The 27097-nt window shown below is 39.8% G+C and overlaps 1 long non-coding RNA gene across 2 annotated transcripts in view; it reads right to left on the bottom strand.

The window, feature by feature from the left end:
- Positions 1–247: 247 nt before the first annotated feature.
- Positions 248–27097, bottom strand: part of LOC138748295 (uncharacterized) — a 224203-nt gene continuing 197353 nt past the window's right edge. The window contains exons 4-5 of one of the 2 annotated variants that reach the window (XR_011347921.1): positions 9754–9846; positions 248–342 (exon numbers count right to left, since the gene is read on the bottom strand). This is a non-coding gene — a long non-coding RNA (uncharacterized lncRNA). Of the gene's footprint in view, positions 343–9299; positions 9847–27097 lie in introns of those variants that run through there. The other variant, XR_011347920.1, reaches the window with a different exon arrangement.

Below are 27097 nucleotides of genomic sequence, written 5' to 3'. Positions count from 1 at the left end.
CAGAGCATCTTACCAAGGTTTTTAAAGACGAAAAGCATTTCTTTACATAACTATTAATTTGTGGAAGGGATTGGGAGTAGATTAGTGAAAATCTTAATGCATTTTTCATCTAATGAGTTCATAGGTATCTACTAGTACTTGTATGCAATCTTATAACTTGTAATAACTTAGTACTTATAAGCAAATATGCAATCTGGGTTCAGAACATGCTTTACTCTTTCCTGTACATTCCTACCCTTGTCCTCGAGAATATTCTTATCCGCAACTCCACTTTCTTGCGCAAAGGGGGGAATTGAAGCTTCCTTGCCACACCTCCACAGTATCAATGTCAACGGGATGACACTGCAACATAAATATTTTATATGCTCTAATTTAAACATCTATTATCAGATGGGCAATGTTATAAATTAAATATAATTTGTGTTAAATATACTTTGATGCACTGGTCCAATTCTGAACAGACTGAAGGAGTGAACCTGAATGCAGATGACAACAGATTCTGTTTTCAGTTACAAGCATCCCTAATGATACAGCTTTGATTCCGGTGCAAACTAACTGACACAACCATAAATTCACCCATCCAGGTCGATGTGGTAAATATTCCTTACTTCGTTTTCCTTTCTTGATGCATGTCGATTTTTACAAATGCAGCTCAGACAGTCACCCACCATCCTCAATTCCTATTCTTCCCACGCACACAAAGCATGCCCACCCCTTCGCCACCAAAAGATATCAGAGCATTGAAATATCAGTCTTCGGGAAAGGTAAAAGTACAGAAAACGGGCCGTTAACCATCCATCTGGATAGCAGCCAGCCACAAGATGCATATATTTGAGAAAAATCTACTTCTCTCTTTATTATCTATTTTTAATGTAATGTATGCTATTGTTTTTCTTCATGGAGGACCTCTTCTGTCTGTAGCAAGAATTTTAGCGCATATATTCATTGTATCTGGCCATATTATGATAGAGTGAGTCCAGTGCCATCTCTATCCTATCTCAGTCAGAAATGACAAGCTGAACTGAAAGCTCCCAGAGATCTCACTTAATGTGCACATGGAACTCCCATGATATAATCAAGCCTCATTTTAACCTGAAACCTTCTGCAGACAATCAATGTTGAGCCTGGCAGAATGAAAGAACAGGCAGCCTATCAAGACAAGCAGTGGCACTTGTTTTTTTTTAAGCTTCCCTCCTTATTGGGAAGAGTAGGATGACTCCATCTGTTCCCCTTTCTAGCCCAGAACCACCACTCCATTGGAGTTCCCCTGCCTGAACCCAACAGGGAATGGTTCCTGCACAACCCTGATAATATCCTCAAGCTGTCTGTCTAGAGATATATTTTTTTATTTTGTTTTGTTTTTACACAACCGAGCATGCAATTTTTCTAGTGTTTAATCTGGGTTCAGCTATTCTTGATCCCCATACAACCACTTTAATAGTCGTCCAAAGTGCTCCAGATTAAAGTTGAGCTCAGGGGAAATAAAAAGTCATCAATTTGTATGCTCCCTTTTAAACCAACAAAAAGGTCCCTATAATGTTGGATTACATAACAATGAATTAAAAGTTCAAGCTTTCTTCATTTGCAATTATCATGCATCTAATTCAAGATGATGTCAGGAAATTGTGAATTACATTTGTATTCACAAGCTTACCTTTGAAGAACTGCTATCTGATTACAAAAATACCTGCTCCTTGAAATGTAGGAGAAAAATATTCAAGTTCAGTGTATCAGCGATCACCTGGAGTCAGTGAACCTCAGAACTTAATTTACAAGATGTTCGAACCAAAACGCCACAAAGAATTTCAGAAGGCGTCATTCATTTGATTATTAACAATCCCACAGGTTTGCATCGTCTCGAGCAGTCGGGATGTTGATTTTATCAGCGACTATATTTTGTACATCCTTTCACAAGGAAAATTGTTATTTGTTTACTGACTGAAATAATCTTTCTAATTCGTAGTCCAAAAAGGTTTATTAATCATAATTATTTGGTGTTTTTTTGTCTGTTGTGTATCTGAAAGAACATCTACTTGCTTCTTGTAATTTTTTTATTAGAAAAGCAATTTAATCCAACCACAATACATTGTACGTTGAGCACATACAAGTAAAGCAAGTCTGCGGTTTTACAATAGGACTCTGACTCAATTATGGCACAGCCATTCATGCAAGTATATTGAGATAGGCTAACTTTACTCTCAGATGAAATTTGGATAACATCTACCGGTACTGCTACAGACTTTAAAGCAACACATTTGACATCAGATAACAATAAGGGGAACAAAATAATAAAACATTACAACAGGTAACCGATGTAGGGATGTTGTGAGGCTGATCGGCATCAATTTGATAAGATTAACTTGCATGGTTAGCCATTTCAATAAGTCCTGAAGTAGGAGATGGATAACGTCCTGGTTAGACATATTCCTGTTTTACAGAATTTTGCGATTGTAGTGAAAGGTAGATTTGTTTTGAATCTGTATGCGAAATATTCATAAAATGTGGCTTTACAATCTATTGTTTTGATTTACTTCATCATTAGTAATGATAATACTTTAAAAAAAACATGTGGCAGAGGAAGTGTTGGAAGCAGGTAAAATTTGACATTGAAAAAGCAGTCAGACGGGCAAATGGAGAGGAAAAGTATGGAGGGATGCAGGTCAACTTGGATGAGCTTTTGTAAATTGGTAGATATTGACAAGTTAGGTTGAAGGGTTTGCTTCAGTGCTTAAAACTTCTGGGACTATGATTTTATTTTATTTCCTCAAACCATCCTTCAGGCACAATCTTTGTGACGGGTCCAAAAACATTATAACAAATAATTAAAGCTGGTGAAAGAGAAGAACTGTCACTGAATTTCCTTTTATTAGTACTTACAGTACCAGAATAAAGTGCTGAGGGTTTATTTGGCTAGTCTCAGTGATTGAGAAATCCCCTAACCCGCCACAATTTCATGTCATTTTATAAATTTTCTCTGTGTAAGTTGCATTGGATTTGAAAACTGCAGATTTTATGTTAATTTTAAAACATTTTTTACATTTCGTCATACAGCACAGTAACAGGTCTTTTCAGGCCTGAGCCCACGCTGCCCAATTACACCCAATTGACCTACAACCCTGGTGCAGTTTTCTTGGAAAGGTGGGAGGAAATGGGAACCCCCCGGGGAAAACCCACACAGATATAGGGAGAACATACAAACTGCTTAGATAGTGCAGGATTTGAACCTGAGTTACTCACACAGTAACAGGCATTGCGCAAATCTCTATGCTAACTGTGCTGCCCTGTTAAGTCTATGTAGATCTGCCCATGTGGGTTCTTCACTGAACAATGCGAAACTTACATTTGTTCAATGCAATTACATGTCACAGTCACGTGTGCATAAGTTGTTTCATTTTAATAGGTAGATCACCTAGCAACAATTGGGCCTAAAATCTGCTGGAAGAACACAGAGGGTCTGAATTCCTCCCACAGACTATGTATGAATTGAGCAGTCTCCTATGCGCCTCCAAGAGTTGGGATTTCAGTGAAGGCTGGAGGAATACTAGCCATAGCATCGGTGATTGTAATGGTAATGGATTGTACATGCTAATTGGCTCGGGCTGGCCCACCCCCTAATGACACTCTTACCTGGACTCCTCCCCTGAGACCCAGGCTATAAAGGTTGGGCCATCTTTCCCTTCCCTGTATATCCCTAGTTTGCATCTGGGCCAGCTCAAGTCTTCTGTACAATAAAGCCTATCGTTCCCCTCAAGTCATTGCAATTATTGGGGAAACTGATAGTGCCCAACAGTGATTAAACTCAATTATTAACTGGAAGGATGGGTGAATTGCATAGATGAAATAAGCCACTAGTTCACATGTCCTGGCCTAAGAGGGTAGAACTGATCCTAGAGATATCTATGCAAAGTAAATACCCCTTGTATCCGGCACCTATGGGGGATTGTAGATGCTGGGTAAGTGAATTTTCCAGTTACTTGCAACTGTGTGTTGCGTGATTGATGAACTCAAAGCAAGGTACGCCAATTTTAAACTTTTTGTTTTTTTTAGCCTATTTATTTTCCATGTATTTTTTTTTTGCAGGTTGCTTGAAGCTGGTAGTTGCTTGAATTCCACATAACAGGGTCTTTTACTGTATTAGCTTTGGAACTTCATCTCAAAGAGCATTTCAATGCATGCATATTAAACCACGCAAATGATTTACTTTAGTCTAGATGACATTTCCAAAAACCATACTTATTTGGACTATTTCATCTTAAATGAATCGGAATCAAGGAACTTCTTTCCCAAAGCCACAAGCACAAGAGGCACAGTTATGCAAGAACAGAAAGCTTATTGATGTAGTTCCATGCAGCCTTCAGTGAGCACACTCAGTTCACTGGCCTCCATTTCAAGTTTCTAAAATGAGATGTCAACCCATGTTTTATGATGCACCACTGCAAAGTTTTTAATGTTGCTTGGAAAAAGACCCAAGAATATTTTCCAAGCAATGTTGAAAGGAACAAGTGATAAATGGATGTAAAGTTTTATAGGTCCCAAAAGTGTGGAAATGGTACTGATCTTTTGTGGAATGGGAAATTGCATTTTGCACAGGACTCTTTAAGCAATGTTTTTTTTGATTGTATGATTACATGAAAAAAAAAATCATGGAAATTAAAAATAAATGGGAAAAGTTTGTACACCAGAGGTCTATGAAACTCTACTGGCAGTTACTTTCCAACTTTCTGACAGAAAGTTTTGTGGTGTTAGTGAACTTAAACATTAAACAGGCAGACATGTTCTGAAACAAGATCTCAATATAGATAATTCACCTTTGTCTATGTTGTTGCATCAATAATTAAAAGTGAAATATCTTTTTTCTCTTGCCAATAAAGTAAACATTTCCTCATAGTATCAGTAGAGACTACCCTACGGGGTCCAACAGCATGGTTTGGTATTGTTGGTTTGCTGACAGCGTCGGTATTTAATTATAGAACCACAATTTGAAAGAATTGGATTTGGCTTGTTGCCCACAGGCACTATTCCCTAATTCTTGTACAATGATCCTCACCTGCCCCCCACCAATCTCATCCACACCATACACTCTGGAGTTGGGATAGCAAGACAGACTTCAGTTCTGACGATTTTAAGCTGCAGCAATTCCTGACAGGGTTTGACAAAAATGCAAGCTAAGGGTTGACAATCCTCATTGAAATGACTGAGATCTCGGATTCTTCTCTCAACACAGATGAAAGATTCATCCCAATGGACTCAAAGCTCACTTAGCCGGCTTCCTTTGTTATATCTTTTTTGATATACTTCCACTATATACAATTGAAATAAATCACATTTTTGCATTAGAATAACTGTCAATATTTATTATCTAAATTTTTTGTATTTATTGTCTTTTTTACTTCAATTGTATACAATAGAATTCAATAGACAGCACAACCCCTGGTATCCGGCACCTATGGGGTTTGGTAGATGCCAGATGTGAATTTTCTGGTTGCTTGAGGTTGCCTTAATAGTGAGAGGTGCCAATTTTAAACTTCCGTATTTTTTACTTATTTATTTTCCACACTATTTTTTGCTGGTTGCCTGTTGCTTGAATTCCAGATAACGGGGTTTCACGGTAGTTGTTTTCAGTCATTTTATAGCTTTATTTTACTAAGTATCTGCTCACCTAGAGCAAGTTAAAAAAAATTAAGTTTCACTGGAGGCTTAATCAAACCGGCTCGGGAGGTTCCGCGTGATGTCACGATGCAATGACATCATTTGGCACGCACAGGGTTTTAAAACGCTGCATGTGACTGAGTAAATGACTCTTACTGAACTTTGACTCAATGACATCTGATCATTTTCTCATTCTTCATTTTGTACTGCAACACAGTTGCTACAGAAACATATATACAATCATTATCATTTGAGTTTATATTCTTATAAAGCTTTGAGGTCTGAGGCTTTTCATCTGCTTATTTAGGGTGTTTACAAGCAAGAGCTTGCTTATTCGGAGAATTATTATTTTTACCAGAAGTAAAATCTAGCTGTATAAATTATGGATAGACCAGTCTACCTTAGCATTTCATTACCAACTAGTTAGTCATCTGGGACCTTTTCAGAACTTGTGTACATATTAATCTTAAGACGCAAGTCATGGTTACATAAGACAAGGCAACATTATTTAGTCTTTCTTATTACAACTGAAAACATATTTCTGTTTTTGATATATATGGTTGATCTGTGCTATATAGGATTTAAATAAATAAACTGGCTATATCCTAGTCCCCATTTACTGATGAGAAAAAAGTCTTTCATTGAAGAATTGAAATTGTTCCAAGTCTTCTGTGCGATCCCCTCTGAAATCAGGTGGCAACCCTGCAGGGAATGTGGTTAATCCTTTGCATATATTGGCAATCAAGTGCAATCAATACTCAAGTGCATTGGAGTACCTCAGATCATGGGAAGGGTAACCAACATTTTGGGCCTGGGCAACATCGTCATGTCATGGATGCGGCAAGGACCTGCTGTGTTTCTCCAGCCCACTTGTGTCTTGCCCCTACACATCTTGCTCGCTTCCCCATCCTGATTCCGTTCCTGAAAGCTCTTTCACCTGCTCTCCCTTTACCGGCTGAATACAAGCACTAGAAGTGGACAAATCTGGAAGCTGCCCAAATAGAAGGAACGGCAAAGTCTATTAATGACACTAGGTTACCCATTTAGAATAAAGGCGCCATTTTGCTTTATCCTGCTTCTATTTTTGTTATCATCTCATAGAAGCCTTGGACAAGTACTGAAATGCAGCTGCTGAGAATGGCAAATATAGTTATAGTATTGTTGAATTAAGCCTTCAAGATACAGGGTCTTTGTTCGCTCCATGAATCCTGCAGAGGTTTCCCACTCTCGCCTGCCCTGTGGTTGAGTAAGGCCAAAAAAAATATTGAAATCTTACCCCAACAGGGCATAGCCCTTGGAAGATAAATCTCAGATTTTTTTAAATAAGTGTGTTTTTATAGAGAACAGGTATTCTAAAAGTTAATAGAATTCTAAAGCTGCATATTGAACTATTTCATTACAGCTCAGCCGAGAATTCAATTCAGGAGTCCTAGACATTGGCATTATTTGCTGAAGTATAAAGCTGATTTTAAGAGGTTTTGTTGCCTAGGCCGAATCTTAGAATCTCCTGCTTATTTAATTCATACTGACATCCCAATTCACATATTCATCATCAACCGCAAGCATATACTTTGTCTATGGTATGACACTTTAGGGAAGAATTATTTGATAAAATTACTTTGATAATGATTACAAACCCAGGGATCAGATCATATATTTTGAAAAGGTACTGCCTCCAGTATTTCATAATATGGAGTTTGGTTTTTTTTAAATAAATCTAAAACAGAAAATGAACAGATGCCATAAACAAAATGCTATTGTAAACTTTTTCCTTGCCACGATGTTCGATATATTTTTCATAAGCTTTCATGATTGCATGCATCTTTTCATTTTTATGTGAGAATTACTTGAGGAGATGTGAAGATAAGAAATGTGTTTTTGTGAAACCTACACCAGGAGCAATCGCAACAAAAATAATGTGTCTCAGGGTTTCACAAACTCCAAAGGAAAAGGTCAAGTCATTCAACATCTATGGCCTGGAAATTCTATCACCGCACAAAGTTAATTTGTGTTATGCGGCAGAGTTCAAATTGGTAATCCAAACATGTAGCTCTTGCTGCATGAATTCTGCAATTTTCTTTTCAGTCTTCATGGACATGACATTCAGAAAGACCTGGATGTGTGTAGTGGGGTCCATGTTTCTGGTGCATGTCTGATCATCACCTCTGTATAATTAATTTGTGTTTCCAAAGCAGTGTTTCACAATTAATGTGAGGGCTGTTTCAAAAGATAGGGTTACGTCCAGAGAATCCAGGACCGAAACAGCGGCAATATATCTTTGTCTTCTATGGACGCTCAAAGACCGGCTGAGTTCCTCCAGCATTTTGGTGTGTTTTTTTTTAAAAACTACAATCGCAGCATCTGCAGACTTTCATGTTTCACTCAATCCAGGACAGAGAAGTGGCTCTGGATCTCCTTCAGAATGTTCAACAGTACCTTCACTGTGCTGAGCAACTCCCCTTCCTCACTAACTGTTCTCCCAAATAGTGAAATTTTTGGAGATTGACTCATTAATTCCAATTTTGATTTTTGAATTTTCATCAGGGAATTGGAATTATGGTAAAAATTCAAAGCTCAGATTTATTGTCAGAGAACATATATGACATCACATACAACCCTGAGCTTTTTTCTATGGGCAAGTGCAAAAAACTGTACTAAAAAAATAGGTATCCACATAAACAAATAAAGACATATAAACAGACTGTGCAATACAAAGGAAAAAAATCAATAAAGTGCAGAAATGAGTCCTTAAATGAGTCTGATTGAGTTTGTTGTTGAGGACTCTGATGGTGGAGGGGTAGAAGCAATTCCTGCAAGTCTTATGGCATATATACCTCTTTCTTGATGGTAGCAGCGAGAACAGAGGCTGTGCTGGGTGGGGTAGATACCTGATGAGTGCTGCTGCTCTCCAACAGCAGTGTACCCTAGAGATGCTCTTGATAGTGCGGGGGGAGGTTTTGCCTGTGATGCGCGGAACAAATATGCAAGAGGAGCTGAGTCCGTGGCCAGACCAGGGATGGGGTTATTGACCATAAGACATACGAACAGAAATAAGCTATTCTGCCCATCAGGTCTGCCCCACCATTTAATCATGAGCTGATCCATTTTCTCATTCAGTCCCAGCCTTCTCCACATAACCCATAAATATATTTTTTAAAAACTTTAAGATTTTATAACATGAATAACATATAGGATTACAAAAAAAACCCCCAAAAAAACCCATAAATATTAAAACAGCAGAGTAGGCGCAATGGGCCAGACAACCTACTCCTGTTCCATATGTCCTTACGAGTGCTTAAGCGAGGTACCAATGTATTTCAGCTGAATTTTTATAACTATTTGGAGATGCTGGTTTAATACAAATGACATTGCTCTGGATGTAAAACACGTCTCCTGTCTCATTGCTTTCTCCCAAAAGGGAAGTAGTAACAAAAATATATATATTGAACTTTATTTCATTTAGTCAAAAGTTTACAAAATGGATATTTTATAAACCTTTAACCCCAGTTCTACCATCTTTCAGCCAATAAAATACAGATGACTTCATTGTCAAAGGTGCTGCTTTTTTAAAACTCCATACTTGTTTTAATAGCCAAAAAATGAGAAAATGAAACTGAATTTTTTTTACTCTGTATTTGACAGAAGTCCTGTTGAAAGAAGGAACAAGTTACTTGATAGAATGACGACATTCTGGCTTGTGGATTATAATTGCAGTAGGTATTCTTATCAAGGTACATCCAAGAGGACATGTTGTCAGTTGTACATAGCTCCTCTCTCCATTTATTACAACATTCCGTATTGGAAACTGCAAAGATTATTGGAATGAGAATGGGGGCAAGTTACTTTATTCCCTGCCTGCTAGTTCCTCAATTGGTGGAATCATTTCAGCCTTGGATCCTGAGTTTCTGCTGCACCAAAAGCTTGGAGTTCACACCATGGATTCACTGCCATAATCTACGCTGCAACTTCTATTGAACGGGAGCAGAGGCAACTTTTCAGAGAAAAAAAAAACTTGTATTGAAGTTCTTGTTCAAGTCGTCTACAGAAGAAACTGTTCTACAGATGATGCTAATAGCATTAACCCTTCAGAGCATCCGGACCCACCTGGAGAACGATGCCTCATACTCCAAGCTGCTGTTCATCGACTTCAGTAAACAGACCAAAATGCTGGAGGAATTCAGTCAGTCTTTTCAGCATCTAAAGGAGATAAAGACACATATATTACCAACGTTTCGGGCCTGAGCCCTTCTTGAAGGGGAAAAAAAAAATCAGAAAATGCAGAAACAGGATACGACAGCTTGTTGCTTAATACAATCATTCCCCCAGAGACTTATGGAGATGTCCTCTCTGGGACTCAACACCCCTCTCTGTAATTGGATTCTGGACTTCTTAATGGAATGATAACAGTCTGTCTTGTTGAGCACCGACATGCAGAGCACTGGCATACCTCAGGGCTGTGTACTCAGCCCACTCCAGATTGAACTATTAACCCACAAGCGCATGGTTAAATCCAGCTCCAATAGTGTCATCAAGTTAGTTGATGACACAACAGTCGTCGGCCTCATCACCAACAACGATGAGTCGCATGACAGTAAAAAAAAAGGTGGAAAATCTCACGAAATGATGTGAAAGTAACAACCCGAGTCTCAACGTGGACAAGACAAAGGACATGATCGCGGACTTCAGAATGACCACCCTCCACTATACATCCACAATTACATTTCTTGGCGTTCACTTAACTAGTGACCTATCGAGGACAATCAACATCTCCTCACTCGTCAGGAAGGTGCAACAGCGATTGCACCTTCTGAGAAGACTGAAGCAGGCAAAGCTACTGGCTACCATTAGGTCAAACTTCTATCGAGAGTATCCTGGCCAGCTGCACCACAGTGTGGTATGGTTGCTGCCGATAAATGGATTGGTGGCCAATCCACAGGACCATTAGAGTGGCAGAGAGGATCACTGGTGTCGCCCTCCTCCCCCTCAACATGGTCTTCTTGGATCTTTATCTGAAGAAGGTGCGCAAAATCACTGAGCATCCGTTGCACCCAGCATCTTTCAGCTGCTACCATCTGGAAAAAGATAGGGGAGTACCAAAGCCAGCACCACTAGGCTGAGGAACAGCTTTTTCCCCCGCAGGCAGTGACAATGCTGATCAATGATTTTTGTTGCTGATCATGTCAACGACTGTTGTGTCATCTGCTAACTTTGATGAAACTGTTGGAGCTGGATCTGGCGATGCAGTCGGGGGTCAGTAACATGAACAGGAACAGTTCACACTAACCATCCGAGTTCCTCATGAAACAATATCAATTTATTTTTTCATTAATGAATGCTTGTCCTCCATATTTATTGTTCGTCTGCACGTGTTATATCGGGTTGTAGGTCTGCGCGTTTTGCACCAAGGACAGAACGTTGTTTTGTCGGGTTATGCTTGCATAATCAGATGACAATAAACTTGACTCTGCTCCTTGGTAATATCATTGAACTGTGAGGGACTTTAGAGATCATCCTGTTTCGGAAACAATATTTATTTCCTCAATAAAAACAGATCATCTGGTTTTTGTCTCATAAGAGTTGCTGTATTTTCTAACATAACTTGCTATGCAAATGCAACAAGCTTTGTTTGAAAGTATCTGAAGAACTGCATTAGCTATGAAAAGGAACTAGTATATAAAAACAGAAATGATTTATCAATCCGAATATTATGCTGCTACTAATTCAGTGAGAGCCAAAGAATCAAATAGAAACATCCTACATTTAAAAAAATAAGAAATTAATTTAAGCACAAGCTTACAGTGAATAAAAATTGTCTTAGGTAAAATACAATTTTGCACCATTTCATGCTTTAACGTTCAAAATGAATGTTACTGAATGTAATCTGGTTGTTAGAAAACAATGCTCAGCTTTGTAACTGACAAGTAATAAATGTTCATTGATATCAGTGCACACCTATTGTACTTTTCCCATTTAAAAAAAAAATGAAATGACAATGGAATCTCTTTGGTTTTAAGACTTCAACAATAACAAAATATACATTTTACTTTGTTTAATTAAACCTTCGTTTCAAGGGAGCACCACTCAATAAAATTTAACTGAATGGAGAGTGTGTTCATGCAGTCTAAACATTTAATTATTCTATTAATTATTTTGGTAATGGAATGAAGTCAGATTATTCTCTATTGAAAGTAAAAATCAAAGCCTCAGCTGGCTGTTGCGATTATTTACCAGGCACTTGTCTTATTAAACTGATCTCCCACGAGATGCAGGAAATGTTCATCAATGAGTAGCTTTCTCTTCATCTTCTCCCCCAGGATTCAAGGATTGTCACAGAAGGGAAGGTAATTATTGGCAAAGATCATTTACCCTTCACAAATGTTGATCTTTCTGTTGCTTTGCTTGAGAGAATATTTCTAATTGTCAGCTCAACAGAGTGTAGCAGTATTTCTTCCAAAAGCTGTTTATCTGCTCACTGGAGCATTACATAAAATACCAAGGATCTTTTGCTGCATTTAGTTTGTTTTATAATTTGGATTTTATTGCTTTCTCAATTATTGCAAAAGCGATGGTGGACTTGAATCGGGTTGGATGCATGTACTTTGTAAATTATCTTGGCAAGAAATGCCATTCCAAATGAAAGTTTAAAATCTTAACCGTCTATATTTTAGTGCTCAACATTTTGCTCCAGATTTCAGAATCTGAAGCCTCGTGCCTTGTACTGATTTATATTGACAAGAACAACTTTTACTTCAGAAGAATGTGGAAAAATGGTATACAGTGAGAGAGAGAGTTAGAGAGAGCAAAATATGTCCTTCGTTCCATTTGACAAATCAGCAGCCATTTTTATTCTGATCCCAACTTAATCTATTTTATTCTACTACACACGCTCATCAGTTTCTACCACAGATCTGCATTGGATGGACAATTTACACTGGCCTGTCTACCCAACAACTCACGCATTTTTGAGGATCGTTTTGAAGCACACCCATGTAGTCACAGGAAGAATCTGCACATTTGACACAGACAGTTCCAAAAGATGGGACTGAATCCAGGATTCTAGACATGCAAGGCAGGAGCTCTATCACCCAAACCATTGTTGTGCTCTTAACCCTCAAATAAATCTTGTGAATCATACATTACTTAAGCAAAAGTAGCCCATAATTTCAGAGGTGCAGTGCTAATTTTTTTCTTTTAGGTGCAGGAGCTCACCAAAAACGACGACAAGGAGCTGCCCCATGAGGTGTTTGGAGTGGCGCTCCAGTAGCACTGCACCCCATGCATAATTTTAAATCTACTGCAGTAGCTGTTAAGATGGGAGTTAATTTAGTAACTCTCCATGAAACACTTTCCAGAGACTGTACATCATAGAACACGCTAGGTAACAAATTTTGGATACATGCCCTTAGGAAAGGTTTATTATTGTGTATTAGATTGTCGTAAAATACATTCTAAAAATAGTGGGGGGGGGGGTGCAGAGAGAGATGGTGAAAATCGCTGTTTTCTTCTATTGTGGGAGGAGTAATTTAAGAATTGGCAAATCTCTTCAAGACCTTAATGTCAGGGGATGTGACTGTACCAGAGAATAATGCTCATCTGCTCTCGTACAACCACGAGAAAGAAAACTGGTCTTAACTAGTATGTTGTGGAGTCAGGGACTAAGTCATGGAAATTGGCCAACGTCAATTGGAATGTGCTTGTGTGTCTGGAACAGTCATATTGGACTGTTACTCACTTGTATTTTAAAAATTATTTAAAGGTAACGGAGATAGATTTAAGTTTTTGTGTTAATTAAAATCTAACATGTTTAATGTTATGATTGACTCACATTTAATGGAGACATACAGCACGGCAGCAGGCCCTTCCAGCCCCAATACTTACAAACACCATACATGTTTGAAGTGATGGAGGAAACCTGAGCAGCTGGGAGGAAAGCCATGCAGAGATGGGGAGAACATATAAACTCCTCACAGTGACAGATTCGTATTTGGATCACTGGATAATAATAATTTGGATAATAGAGTTGTGCTAATTGCCTCACTAACCATGCAGCCCAAGACTCAATAGTCCTTGGCCATCTCTGAATATCTTTCTTTCTTTCTTTGGCTTGGCTTCGCGGACGAAGATTTATGGAGGGGGTAAAAGTCCACGTCAGCTGCAGGCTCGTTTGTGGCTAACAAGTCCGATGTGGGACAGGCAGACACGGTTGCAGGGGAAAATTGGTTGGTTGGGGTTGGGTGTTGGGTTTTTCCTCCTTTGCCTTTTGTCAGTGAGGTGGGCTCTGCGGTCTTCTTCAAAGGAGGTTGCTGCCCGCCGAACTGTGAGGTGCCAAGATGCACGGTTGGAGGCGATATCAGCCCACTGGCGGTGGTCAATGTGGCAGGCACCAAGAGATTTCTTTAGGCAGTCCTTGTACCTTTTCTTTGGTGCACCTCTGTCACGGTGGCCAGTGGAGAGCTCGCCATATAACACGATCTTGGGAAGGCGATGGTCCTCCATTCTGGAGACGTGACCCATCCAGCGCAGCTGGATCTTCAGCAGCGTGGACTCGATGCTGTCGACCTCTGCCATCTTGAGTACTTCGACATTAGGGATGAAAGCGCTCCAATGGATGTTGAGGATGGAGTGGAGACAACGCTGGTGGAAGCGTTCTAGGAGCCGTAGGTGATGCCGGTAGAGGACCCATGATTCGGAGCCGAACAGGAGTGTGGGTATGACAACGGCTCTGTATACGCTTATCTTTGTGAGGTTTTTCAGTTTTTTCAAAAGAGTTTTCCAGACTCTTTTGTGTAGTCTTCCAAAGGCGCTATTTGCCTTGGCGAGTCTGTTGTCTATCTCATTGTCGATCCTTGCATCTGATGAAATGGTGCAGCCGAGATAGGTAAACTGGTTGACTGTTTTGAGTTTTGTGTGCCCGATGGAGATGTGGGGGGACTGGTAGTCATGGTGGGGAGCTGGCTGATGGAGGACCTCAGTTTTCTTCAGGCTGACTTCCAGGCCAAACATTTTGGCAGTTTCCGCAAAGCAGGACGTCAAGTGCTGAAGAGCTGGCTCTGAATGGGCAACTAAAGCGGCATCGTCTGCAGAGAGTAGTTCACGGACAAGTTTCTCTTGTGCCTTGGTGTGAGCTTGCAGGCGCCTCAGATTGAAGAGACTGCCATCTGTGCGGTACCGGATGTAAACAGCGTCTTCATTGTTGGGGTCTTTCATGGCTTGGTCCAGCATCATGCTGAAGAAGATTGAAAAGAGGGTTGGTGCGAGAACACAGCCTTGCTTCACGCCATTGTTAATGGAGAAGGGTTCAGAGAGCTCATTGCTGTATCTGACCCGACCTTGTTGGTTTTCGTGCAGTTGGATAATCATGTTGAAGAACTTTGGGGGACATCCGATGCGCTCTAGTATTTGCCAAAGCCCTTTCCTGCTCACGGTGTCGAAGGCTTTGGTGAGGTCAACAAAGGTGATGTAGAGTCCTTTGCTTTGTTCTCTGCACTTTTCTTGGAGCTGTCTGAGGGCAAAGACCATGTCAGTAGTTCCTCTGTTTGCGCGAAAGCCGCACTGTGATTCTGGGAGAATATTCTCGGCGACACTAGGTATTATTCTATTTAGTAGAATCCTAGCGAAGATTTTACCTGCAATGGAGAGCAGCGTGATTCCCCTGTAGTTTGAGCAGTCTGATTTCTCGCCTTTGTTTTTGTACAGGGTGATGATGGTGGCATCACGAAGGTCCTGAGGCAGTTTTCCTTGGTCCCAACAAAGCTTGAAAAACTCATGCAGTTTGGCATGCAGAGTTTTGCCGCCAGCCTTCCAGACCTCTGGGGGGATTCCATCCATACCTGCTGCTTTGCCACTTTTCAGTTGTTCGATTGCCTTATATGTCTCATCCTGGGTGAGGACCTCATCCAGCTCTAGCCTTAGGGGCTGTTGAGGGAGCTGGAGCAGGGCGAAATCTTGGACTGAGCGGTTGGCACTGAAAAGAGATTGGAAGTGTTCTGACCATCGGTTGAGGATGGAGATCTTGTCGCTGAGGAGGACTTTGCCGTCTGAGCTGCGCAGCGGGCTTTGGACTTGGGGTGAGGGGCCGTACACAGCCTTTAGAGCCTCGTAGAAAACCCTGAAGTCGCCAATGTCCGCGCTGAGCTGGGTTCGTTTGGCGAGGCTAGTCCACCACTCATTTTGGATCTCCCGGAGTTTGCGCTGAAGATGGCTGCATGCGCGACGGAAGGCTTGTTTCTTCTCTGGACAGGACGGCTTTGTAAGGTGAGCCTGGTGGGCAGCTCGCTTCTTTGCCAGCAGTTCCTGGATTTCCTGGCTGTTTTCGTCGAACCAGTCCTTGTTTTTCTCTGAATATTCTCTGAATAAGCCAGAGGATAAATATCTGTTAAAGGTTTGTTTCAGCAGGAATTGTTCATGGCTGGCATGTGAGACCATGTATAGCTGGATGGTCCTGCTCTGCCCGGAGGTTCACAGAACAATTCACAAGTGATTTGGTTCAGGAAGGTGTCGCAAGAAGATCATCCCTATGTACAGGTGGATCCGACAGCAAAAGAAGCGGGAAGTGCAGGAGATTCAGTACCTTTGGATAGGTTTATGGATCGGAAGGGTTTAGAAGAATATGAACCAAATGCAGGCAAATGGAACAAGCCCAGAATGCCAATTTAGTCACCACAGATGAGTTGGGTCGAAGGGTCTTTTTTTAATTACAAGTATGACCTTCTTGATTATGCATTGAGAGCATATACTGTAAATAACAGAAACCAAATTATTAGATGTGCTGGTGATTAATTGTCCCTTAAACTTGGGGTCACAAGTTATAGAATAATCCTTGTTCAGAATAAGTTCTCTTTTATTTGTGGTACATTTGCTTTCGCCCAGTCATCAATTCCAAAACATTAATTTAAGTATTAATCTTGAAAATATTCCAGTTAGCTAGTTAATAATCAGCTCCCTTCCTGACTTGCCGGTAATAGGAAATGTTCTTTGAAAGATGTTTCCAAATTCCCCTCCATTAAATTCACATCATATGTTCACATCTTGATGGCAATTAAAATTTCCAAAAGATTTTATGCAAAATAAGGGAGCCAAGTTTGCCAATTTCTAGTCTGAGATCTCGCTGAATGTCGGAAACTTAACAATATAATTCCTTTCTTTCTGCATTTCCATTAAACTGACACGTCTGTTCAAGAACTAGTGCAAAAGCAAATTTAAATCTCAAATTATAAAATGGATGCAAAACAGTAACAAATAAATCACACATTGGATAATTTTGGAACTTGTTTCTTGCTTTCTCCAACAAACTGTGCTTAATTAATCTTAATTTTTTTTTCCTGCATCAGCGATCAACCATGTAGGTTTCTAACAGAACAATTAAAATAAATAATAACATTGAAGCTTCTTAATTTAACGTAACAGCAGAAAAGAAAACGGAGCAGTTCATAAAAAGGTGAGGTTGAACACAATATAATTTATGTATGATGGATCGTCAGTGAGTAAAAATTGTCACTGAACTGCTTGCTTGGTACATGATTCAGCAGAAGCCAAATGATCCTTAGCGTCAAATTTAACGAAAGGACAAAAGTATTTTTTCTTCATATTGATCCATAGCATTTTTATTGAACACATACACATTAGAAGAATGAAACGATGTGGTAGCTGCTCATTGTTTTAAAGCTGAGTTGAAAATGAACACTGTATAAATGAATGAAGTCCAAAATGCCATTATATTTGGTGGTTTGGTCATTATAAAACAACTATTGTATTACTGTGCTGTACATCCAAATTAAAATTAAATTAATTTTAAATTATTCTGTGACTTTTTTTTTAAGGAGACTGATTGGACTGGTCAATGAGACCGTTAGAGTGGAAGAGCGGAATAGTGCACCTGTAGCATAAACATTCTCTATGATTTCAACGTCACATCATGTCTCACTATTTTACTCTTTTCTTTGGATGAAGGATGACTTGCTACCATTTCAGTTTGATGGGTTTCGAGATGCAGTTGCTCTGAGACCAATGTACCACCCGCAGAGCTTGCTACAGGTGCTTCAGAGGAGGGTAGTGAGTAGTATAGGGGTTTGGGTGAGCCTTTGTTTTGCTGGCCTGCCATATGCTTCTCAATTTTGCATTTTAAATTCAGGCGTGCACACCACACTAATAGGCCATTTTGGCCCGTGAGACCATGCCACACAATTACCCTACAACCCCTGGTACGTTTCAAATGGTGGGAGGAAACCAGAGGCCCTGGAGGAAACCCATGCAGACATGGAGATAGCATACCAATGTACAGAAAGCGTGGGATTCGATCCCTTGTCCCAATTGCTGGGGCTGGAAGAGTGTTGCACTAACCACTATGCGAAACGTGCCACCCCGAATATTCCAATATTCACACTTCCATCCTGGATCCTCCTCAGTTTTTATTGGTCACTAGTCAGTGATACACACGAGGCTGTGAGGATGTTCCATTTTGTAAAGGAGATTTTCAAGATATCGTGAAGCATTTTCTGAGTGCCTGGCGATAATTTGCCATGAGGATGTTCAGAGTATAGATTGTACTTTAGGAACCCAGTGTCAGGCATTTTTGTTGCCCTGATTATGTCCAGCAGAGGATTCTAACATTGATTTGCTTTTTCTAGCAATGGATATGATGTTGTGGAGGCAGCTGGGCTGAGATTACTGGTGACGGGAAGACGTTGAGATTTGTGCACGGGTTTAAGGCTACATTTTCTCAGATGATCAAAAGCTGTGCTTCCCCCCCTGGAGGTCCCCCCCCCCCCCAGAAGTTCACCACAGACCCAATCCAAGTGCAGATGAGGCTCAAGCAAATGTGGGTCACCTCTTTTCCACCTTCTGGAGGACTGTGTGCAAAACAAATGGTAAACTGTCATCCATTCCACCCCAGAACCATGAACATCCCAAATTCCGCCACTGAGTTGCAGCACCCAGACAGCAGGTGCAGATTTGTAAACTCAAAGATTAAGCTTCAAGTCATTATTGACTCGTTCTATCGAACGTGTGACACGGAATTTATTGTCCGTCTTACTGAGGGACGTCTCCCAACATGGAAATTGATCCATGACCTTACGATGAACTTTATTTTTAGGGAAGCAATGTTCTGCAAAGGACATTTCTTAAAGGGATATTTTATACAGCCCCACATTTTTGAGAATGGGTCAATGATCTCTTGGCACTTAATCTCAGAGTGATGCCATGGGATTTTAAATAAAACCACCGTTGGCCCCTTTAATGGCCTGTTCAAAGCCTATACAGAGCTGACAGCAGGTGGACTGGGTGGTTGGACCCTGTGGGAGCACTGTGACTCCACGGGTCCACACCAGCAGCCGCACCCCCATCTTCTTTCCAAATGAGGGACAGATTTCTCCAAGGGTCTCTGCCTTAGCTTGTGATTCTTGGGCTGCTGGAGAGTGGGGAGGGGTGAAGGATTGCCTGCAGCTGAGGGGCTAAATAAATTTGGTCAACATTGTCTGTAAGATCATTTGACCACTCGACCAGCCCACAAGCCGAATATATTTCAGGAAACAATTTAGTTTTCAAAATGTATTCTGAATGTTTCTCTAACTCCCTCTTCCTCCCAAACAACGGGCAAGGAAACCTTAATACTTTTTCCCCGTGATAATTTCAATAGAACATGACTGAGAGACATCAAGGGTTTTCATTTCCTTTGTAGAAATGAAAGAAGACAATACACGTCAGCCTCCCATTCTATTGATGATCAATGTGTGGCACGGAATTTGACGTGGAGGTGACCTGCTGAACTCATTCAGAAGCCCAGGAACTTTCTCCTGAGTGGGGAATGTTATTAATGTCAGAACTGATGTCTGGAACCTGTTCCATTATCAGTTGATTTACTGTTATGATTAGCCAGTACCAGGATCGTGGAGGATGAGCTAAATATATATTTACACGCACACGCACGCTGATACGTGCATTAATCCAGAATATTTTGGTGTAATGATGTAGTGAAAGCTATACTAGCTTGAAGAACACAGTATCTAATTCACTGATTACAGAGACCACCAACAAAAAGAATACTAACACCCAGCCCAAGGGCATTGACCATGAATTTAAGGTGGAAAGGGTTCCATTATGCGACAAAAGGGGAAAAAAATGTAAGAAAAACTGTATCCAGTCCTTTCATTGCAAAACCACTGAAATTTAAGACACCCATTCAGCCATTCCTTCATTCCACAATGAGTTACGAAGAATCAAATAGATTCAAAACTTATGCTGTGAATCCATGATTCACCTTAAATGTTAGTCTTTTGTTACACATTTTTTATAATCAAACAGATGAGACATTTATCCTCAAGAGTACTTTTATGATGATGTCCATGCATAATTATGCAAACTGTACTATTAAATCCCAAATAGTCTATAGGAAACCCATTGGGATTTGTATTTGAAAACCTAAATGAACCTCTTGTGTTATCTTCAATATTTTCCCCCAATTAATTTCACATCCTTAACATGCTGTTTATAAACAAATAAATCTCTAGTCTGTCATTTAAGTCCCAAGGTGCTTATTATTTTGTCCTATTTCAGACTGTACTGGCTTGACTTTAGAAATAATCATATGAAAGTGGATCTGAAACTAAACAGCGGATATTCCTGTTTTTATATTGCTTCCATCAAACATAAAACAGAACACCACAAGAACAGGCCCTTTGGCTCATAATGTCTGCACCAAACTGGATGTCTATTTAAACTAGATCTCTCCTGCCTGCACATGATCTATACCTTTCCAATCCACAGACTTAGGAGTGGAATTGGGCTATTCAGCCCATTCTGCCCTACTATACCACTATAGCTGATTTACAATTTTTTTCAACCCCATTCTCCTGCCTTCTCCCCCATAAGACATAGAAGTGGATATTCACACATCCAGCATACACATATTTCTACAATTCTTGATTAGATTAAATTAATGAGCTCTTGTGACAACTTTACACTATACTGTCAGCCATCATATCCATGGGATGGGGAACAGTTATATATGAGAATTGCTCCCCCCAAAAAATTCTATACATTAAAGCTTAATGTATAGGATACTAATATGTAAACAAATTGCTGACCAATATATAATAATCTTACCCATTAATAAAATATAAATTTTCAGTGTAAAACCAGTATTAAAACAAAAGACAGGAAAATGTCAAATGTAATCTTCATTTGAAGTGCCCAGTCTTCAAAGATGTTGCGCTCAATTGACCTACTGTATTGAGATTGAGTAGGAAGGGCTCAGGCCCAAAATGTCAGTAATGCATCTTTACCTCCTATGGACACTGCGAGACTGACTGATTTCCAATAAGCTGTGTGTGTTTTGCCTACTGTACTGTCCTAGTTTACAAATGCAAGCAAACTAAAAGTGTTTTTTTTTTCCCCCATACTCGTGTTGCAGAACACGAGAAATGAAATCCACCATTTGAGCTTTGAACTCAAATATTTGTGCATGTTGCAAATCAGAATGGGTACGTACCCAGATAACTGAGAGATTTGCTGCATGAACAGGCAGTCGAGAAATCCGATGCTTGCTCATCTCATTTACTGGGTACTTTTGCAGTCTGCTTGGACCATAAATAAAAACCTTTTCTTTATATTTTGGGTCTTCTAACAGTGAGATAAATAAATTGAAAATCTCCAATTACTGTCACAAAAGGTTTGAGAATAGACAATAATAATCCACACTGCAGCTGGATGGGAAACAGCGGAGATGCACTCACTAGCAACAGCCTGCAAATATACCAAAGAGCGCTCACAGATCAGTAGGCGCCCCTACTGATCTGTGAGAGCTTCCGGAATTGTCAAAGCAGGCCACCCTTTGCTTCACCTTCACCCTTAATGTTCTAATTTCTAATCGACCCAGATGGAGGGAATATCACGGAGGTCATCCTCTTGATGAGTTTCGGACTCGTCTTCAAGGACAGTAAGAGATTTTAGCAACGAATAAATGTTGAGCTATGACAAGAACAAAAAGGTATTTGAAGAGACTGGAACGGGTCCCTAGAAATTCAAAACACCAGAGTGATGACCATTACATGATAGGATACACGGGATAGAAAATTGGTAATAGGTCAATTAACTATGATCAAGGATCTCTTATTGATGAGACCTTTGAATTTCTTGTGCAATTTTCGGCATTGAATTTGCCACCTAACTCTCTTGCTTTTTTCTCAGTCTCTTTCTCCAGTCTCATTTTACTTATCGACTTCTAGCAATGCTTCCCTCAGGATTGTTCAAACTTATTCGCTGCCACTGCTTCTTCCTCCCGTCCATTGTTTCCTGTCGAGATCTCACCTTCCATTCCATTGCATGCCATTTTTCAGTTAGCTTTCTAGATCTACTTCCCTTGGGATCTCTCCCCCCCCCTTCTCAAAATTATGTACTCAGTATATTATGAACCACTTTATCTTTTAATTACAATTTTTGTATGAATTTTTAAATATTTTTGTGTGGTAGATCACCCAGCTGAGAGTTTCCCAGCTCACTATAGCCAAGATAGTTAACGAAGCCTTAAATAATGACGCATCCCATCTGGTATTTGACCTTTCAGCGGAATTGTCTCCAGGTCAGAGAAATAAAATATTTAGTAATTTTGCTAATAAACACGTTGAAGATGTTATTTTTAAAAGACAGTTCAATTTACTAGGAAATTAACATCTAATAAGTGTGACTGATTATACCAGCTTTTATATATTCATTGAATCTATCTGACCAACACAAACATCTTTTGGGAATTTGAATGAAAACTTGCAAAGATGAACATCTGCAGTGACAATGCAATGCAAATTGCTTCAGCTAATAATAATGAGATCTCTTTAGAGGTGCATTGTGAACCACTAGAGATGCTCATAATTTTTGGAATTTAAAAGAAATAATCTGGTTACAATTAATTATATTTTGTCTCGCCATTGACTTCTTCCTTCAATACTCAAAGAACTAACATGCACTCTGAAGCATAGATCTAAAAAATAGGCACAAATGATGTATGGCAATGAGACACAATTAACTCTGGAGAAGGACTCAGCTTGAAGCTACTTAACTGACAGATAATACTAATCTACGTTGACCAAAACTTTGTAATGGCAAAGTGTATTTCTTGTGGAAATATGTTTGCATGGAAACAGAGAATCATTAGAAATGTGAAGAGTACTCCACCGCACTTCAACACCATTTCCATGTACAGGGCCATCCATATTGTTTGGGACAAAGATACTTCCCCACCACCACCCCCCCCCCCCGCCTTTTTATTTGGCCCTGTGCTCCACAGTTTTAAATTTGTAATCAAATTAAAGTGCACATTCCAGATTTCATTCAAGGTTATTTGTGTACATTTTGGTTTGACCAGGTAGAAATTGCAGCACCTTTTAAATATATAGTCCCCTCATTTCAGGAGACCATAATGTTTGGGACTTTTGGCTTTAAAGGGGTTTGTGAGTACTCAGGTATATTTAATTGCTTCATTGGTGAATGTATAAAAGTGCTAAGTTTGCCTCTAAGCTCTGATCAACTTTGGAATCTGTAGTTGCCATTTTTCACTATGAGAGCTAGAGTTGTATCAAAGGAGTCATTATGAAGCTGAAAAACAAGAATCAAACAGCAAGACATCGCTCAAAATTTAGGATTACCAAAATCAACCATCTGGAACATCATTAAGAAGAAAAAGTACTGGTAGGCTCAGTAATCACAAAGGGACTGGTACTGTATTCCAAGGAAGACCTCCACTACTGATGGAAGAAGAATTCCCATCAATAATGAAGAAAAATTCCCAAGATAAGTATGTTCAACAAATCAGAAACACTCTTAAGGAGGCAGGTTTGGATGCCTGTGCACAGAAGAGTTCATGAACTCAAATACAGAGGCTACTCTGCAAGATGTAATCCACTAGCGAGGATGGCCAGATTAGTTTGCCAAGAAAAATTTAAAAGAATTTTTGAAAAAGTTCTTGCTGTCAGCGTGATGGCATGAGCAAAGTGTGGAGGTGTAAAGGAACTGCATTACATTTAAAACACCACCATCTTTGCCATGGTTTGCATTTTGAAGTGTCGCCTCTGTATTTCAGTTCATGAAGTCTTCTGCAGACAGTAATAATTGATATATCCACACCAGCCTCAGGAACAGGGTTTCTGATTTGTTTGGGGATTTTTTTTTTCCATTATGATGAGAATTCTTTGGACATTAGCAGTGGCAGACTTCCTCGGAATACCAGTTACTGAGCTCACCAGTATACGCTTTCTTCTTAATGATGTTCCAAACAGTTGATTTTGGTCATCCTAAAGCTTGTCATTGTCTCTTACTGCTTCATTCTTGTTTATCAGCTTCATAATGGCTTCATAATGGCTTCTTTGGCCTTCATTGGCACAACTCTGGTCCTCGTGTTGAAAAACAGCAACTACAAACTCCAAAAGGTGATGAAAAGTTTAGAAGCAAATCTAGCTCTCTTATACCTGCACCAATGAAGCAATTAAACATACCCGAGTCTTCACCAACTGTCCCAAAACATAATATTCCCCAGAAATGAAGCCACTATGTATTCAAAAGTGCTGCCATTTCTACATGGTCATTCCAAAATGTATGCAAATAACCTTGAATAAAATCTAGAAATGTGCACCTTAATTATGTGTGAAGTGATTGATTACAAATTTAAAATTGTGGAGTACAGAATTTAACCAACTAAATTCAGTTGGTCTCAGTGCCGTAATTGTGATCCCAGGTGCTCACAAACTAAATCCAAGCAGAATGCCTTTTCCAACAGATGGAAGACTTGCCTTGGAACATTTGTTATTTGGACAATATTAGTGATTTCTTCCATTAGAAAAGCTGCATACATCTGCTCGTCTTCAATTCTCCAATCTCCGTTCCACTAGTTAGTTGCTGGTGGGTTTAGAAATTTGAATAAGGAGACATGTCAATGGGGTGGTTGGTCAATTTAAAAAAAAATGCGAGAATATTAAAAAACAAATGGGATACGAGTACACTGGAATCAAGCTATATTGTGCATAATGCCTTCCCATTATGTTAAAATGTAACATATGTACCATTGATTATAATTTCTTGCCAGAAGTATTCTTGACCTCTGTAGCAGATTCCTACAGCGCTGGCATGTAAAGTCTAGTAATTAGAACTTGAAACCACAAATATCATTCCACACAATTGAATAAAAATTGAATTTGCTGCTCTGAAGCATCATTACATGCTTGTTAAGATAAATCCAGTGCTTTGAATACATTAACCTTTCAATGTGTGGGACTATCTCGTACTGCTGAAGATTAGCTAGTGACACATTTATCAAAAGATGATAAATGAGCTGTCTTTCCAGATGCCTGATTGTTTGATCTTTATTCATCTACTGGCACCTGGGGTTGACAGTGTTAAGTGGTGTTGATCTAGAACAAAACTTGGCCCAGGAAAGTGTAATTCAAAACACAGTGATGATACATTACCATTCAAGTTGGCCTGACTACAAATTACATAAAAGTTATGATTGCCTAGCAAATATCCAAATAATTGTACATGTGCCATTATGGGAAATGGAGAAAGGCCACAATTATTTTTCATTTCTATTTGCAATGTAATGAAACTGGATTTAATTAAATTGAATAATTTTAAATTCCAACACAAGAGGTATGGAATTTTCAAATCACTTGACACGTTTAGCAGTATGATTAATCTCAGAAAGTTATGTTAAAACTATTCAGGATATTGCATGAAAGTTCACTCAGAATTGAAATCACCCAGTTTGAAATTTCCATATTAGAAATTACTTCATAAACTGAGCTGTTTTATCATTGGAAATATCACATATATTGTATGAGGTGACTTTTCAAAATGCTAAGTAGAAAATAAAGCCAAATGTATATTGACACAATCCTCTTCATTTCTTGTTGCGTCCATCCTCACTCTGTCACCTTACTTAATTCTACCTTTGATTTGTTCCATACCCTTCTTTGCATTACTCCTAAAAGTGTTTTAAAAAATTCACCAATGACTATTCATCGCTGGAAAATTTAACCAAAACCTTTCTCCTCGCCTTCAGAAAACCTCTTAAATACCTTTATTTCTGATCACGTCTTTAGTCACTTTTGCCAGCTTCTCCTCTGTAAAACCTGCTTGATTCACCATCAATAATCACAAAAAACTGAAGTTGTGCAACTGACAGGCTTTTATCAACTGGAGACTGGAACAGCGGTCAACCACTGACAGATCAAGGCAGAGTGAAATGGGAAGCATGCAAAGAATCGGTCCAGCTGGAAGCAGCCATTCATAACATAACAGTGGTTTACCACACTGCTAAAGTAAAGGTAAGCGATTTGGCTTGAAATGCTGACCATTCCGGTTTCAGTTAGCCTCTCATCTTTTCCTTGCCTCTAGCTTGCTCTTCCCCTCTGTCGCCTTTCACAGAGCCAAAATCAATTCTCACCTTTCCTCTCCTGTCTTCTTATCATATCCAACTAACACCTTTTGTCTGTTGGTCTATACCCCTCTCCTCCCATTCTTCACCAGCTGTTTTAACACATGCTCCTTGCCTGCTTTTTGTTCACACTTGGAAGAATGGTTCAATCCTGAAATGTCAGTAATACACTGTATCTTTATCTCCTATGGATCCTGTGAGACCTGCTGAGTTCCTCTGGCATACGTATGTTTTTACAATGGATAGCAGTGCCTTGCACACAAGAAAACATTGTTAATCTGACCAGATAAAATGATTGGATGTTATTGAATCAATAACCAACCAAACAAGATCCAACTGCTTTATGGATGATGCCATCGCCACTGCCCTCCATCTAGCCCTCACCCACCCGGAAAATAAGGACTCGTATGTTCAAATGCTGTTTATCGACTTAAGTTCGGCATTCAACACAATCTGATTAGGAAGAGGAGCCTGCTGGGTCTAAACACCTCCCTCTGCAATTGGATTCTTGACTTCCTGTTGGGGAGACCTCAAGCAGTCCGGATCAGTAACAGCACTTCCAAGACCATCACAATGAGCATGGGGAGCCCCCAGGGCTGCGTGCTTAGTCTACTCTGTTCAATTTCTGATCCACGACTGTGCTAACCATCACATCATCAAGTTCGTGGTGGGCCTTATTATTAAGAATGAGGATTCAGCGTACAGAGATGAGGTGCAGTCACTAATGGACAGGTGCAGAGCCAACAACCTGTATCTGGACGTTAATAAAACAAAAGAGATGGTTGTCGACTTCAGGAGGGTCTGGGGGACTGCGCTCCGCTGACCATTGATGGCTCAACCATTGAGGTCATCAAGCGTATCAAGTTCCTTGGAGTTCACTTGGCGGACAATCTCACCCGGACCCATAACACCAGCTCCATAGCCAAGAAAGCCCAGCAGCGCCTCTACTTCCTGCGAAGGCTGAGAGAAGTTCATCTCCCACCCTCCTTCTTCACTACATTCGACAGAGGATGTATCATCCTGTGTAAC

This window comes from Narcine bancroftii, chromosome 13 (assembly GCF_036971445.1).
Source record: "Narcine bancroftii isolate sNarBan1 chromosome 13, sNarBan1.hap1, whole genome shotgun sequence".
Classification (NCBI taxonomy): Eukaryota; Metazoa; Chordata; class Chondrichthyes; order Torpediniformes; family Narcinidae; genus Narcine; species Narcine bancroftii.
This window is presented reverse-complemented; position numbering and strand designations above follow the sequence as displayed.